This window comes from Lycium ferocissimum, chromosome 9 (assembly GCF_029784015.1).
Source record: "Lycium ferocissimum isolate CSIRO_LF1 chromosome 9, AGI_CSIRO_Lferr_CH_V1, whole genome shotgun sequence".
Classification (NCBI taxonomy): Eukaryota; Viridiplantae; Streptophyta; class Magnoliopsida; order Solanales; family Solanaceae; genus Lycium; species Lycium ferocissimum.
The window spans coordinates 52,839,439-52,841,681 of NC_081350.1; positions in this window are offsets into that span (position 1 = coordinate 52,839,439).

Here is a 2,243-nt window from a genome sequence, read left to right on the forward strand (position 1 = left end):
GAACTATGCATTTCGAGTTGTATTAGTTAGAATGTTTCATCAATAAAAACAATTTAAAAAAAAAAAAAAAGTGCTTGAACTTAAAAGTGAGGGCCAACCCTTAATTTTTATAGGCACGGAAAAGAAGAGAACCTTGAGAAAGAGATTATGTCATTTACAAATGATTTGTGTTTAATAGAGTGTTTGGGGTCAAGTAGTAGACATCAACTTATTTTGAGCTCATGCATCTAAATATAAAGGAAGAGTGGAGGGGGGCATTAAAACAAGTTCAATTACATTTGTTATCATCTATTTCGTAGTCAAGTAGGATTTTACGGTTGGTTTGGGAGATAAGAAGCTATTAAAGGTAGTAATAACCTTTGGCTTGGATAAAAATTTATCTTATGACAATAATATAATGCATCTCAATATAATGGGAGGTCACAAAACAAATATTCAAAAAGAGACATCAAAATTCCTCGGCATACACGTGCATCACACGTGCCGATAATGTTGTTTACCCTAAAAAGAGTACAGTTAAATTTATTTATGGTTTAAAAGATATGTGAATTGATTTATTATAAATAATGAATAAATAGTTAACAACAAGTAAGAAAATCAAGTCAATAAGTCGATATAAAGCAGATCCTCAAAGAGAATTCTTTGATAAGTTTTCCTCCGGTGGAGCACTTGTACGCTTTAGCCTTTGATAAATAAGTGTTAATCCTGAGCAAAAAAATAATAAAAATATGCAAATTGTAAAGACTGGATTATATAAATCAGAGTAATAAGTCGTATTTCGATGCCTTTTACATCGAGCTATTAGGATCCTTTTATAGTCGATAATCATCAGCTTTGAGCTGTAAATCTAGCCTAATAATGGGTAATAATAGATAATAAATGCTACTTTAATTCTAACGGGTAACGTTTGCTACAAATCTGGACCGATTATATAACGGTCATCTTCCATAAAGGACCCGAACCAACTAGTCTGGAAGGGTTGCTCCGGGTTTATTTGGGACTTCCTGTTTCGACCAAAAAAAATGACTAAGAAATGTTTTAACTCAAACTGCCACATGTCCCATTCCTATCATGCCATGTGTCGAGCTTTATTTTGTTATATATACAGATAGTCCTCCCACTTTTCGGTGGAAAGAAGTAACACCGGGGAGTGGTTTTTAAAAGGTCACCGAGACAATCCTCACCTTACCGGTGACAACGTTTCTTCGGTCTTGATGTGATGTACGCCTCTTCGATTCTGGCACTTCTGTCCACGTGCCTTCCCCGAATTGGCTAAATTGGATGGTTCAAATTTCGAATCGTTTCGTAATAATGAAGGTCTATGCGATAGAAACTCCAAAACCCTTCTTAATCACTTTTTATACTTCTTAAATTCCTCTATTCATCCTCATCTTCTAAATTTCTCCTTGCCTTTAAACCAATTTCCCATCTTCTACTATTGTGAGTCGCCATTTTAATCATAAAAAGCATGGTCCAAACCAGAACTTCATCCACTCCTGCTCCATCTTCTTCATCGGCCTCTTTGCTGCCGTTTGCCGGCGATGGCGCCATTAATCGCTATCCCCTAGTTCTAATCAAATAATCCTTTTATTTATACATCCCCAAATTGTTCAACTTCAATGATTACTTTACCCCAAAAAAGGTACTTACTCAAAGAGATAGAGGTGAGATGGTCAAAACCTACCCTTCCTCCATTACTGCCGCTACTCTTAAAACAGTCCGTGAGGATTGCAAATGGGGAACCCTCTCAAAAATCATTGTTCCTGACCTGGATGACGATGTCACCAAACTCAAGCCGAATTTTTCCAATGTATATACATATTCATTAACATTTGGCCTGGTACCGACAATTTATTCGGTGATCATAGAAATGTGCAAACCCTGTAACTTGCATCGGGTTCCTAGACAACAAAGCAAATCGGCCTTTCATCTTGGATGATTTTATAAGGGTTTATACCACTAAAATAGTTCAGGATGGAATTATCACTGTAGCCAAGCGAGGTAAATCTTCGCTCATCACTAGCCTGGACGATGACGAAGATCGTGGCTAGATGGAAAGATTTGTTGCCGTTCCCATGGCAGAAATCATTGAAGAAAGAGACATGCCCATATCGGAAGCATGGAACCCAACATGTAAGTCTTTATCTCTTTAAATTTTCAACTTCGTGCTTACTTATATTTTTTTTATGTTCTTGAAGCCAACAAAATCATACCTTTCACCACTTGAACATTGCCGAATGGGT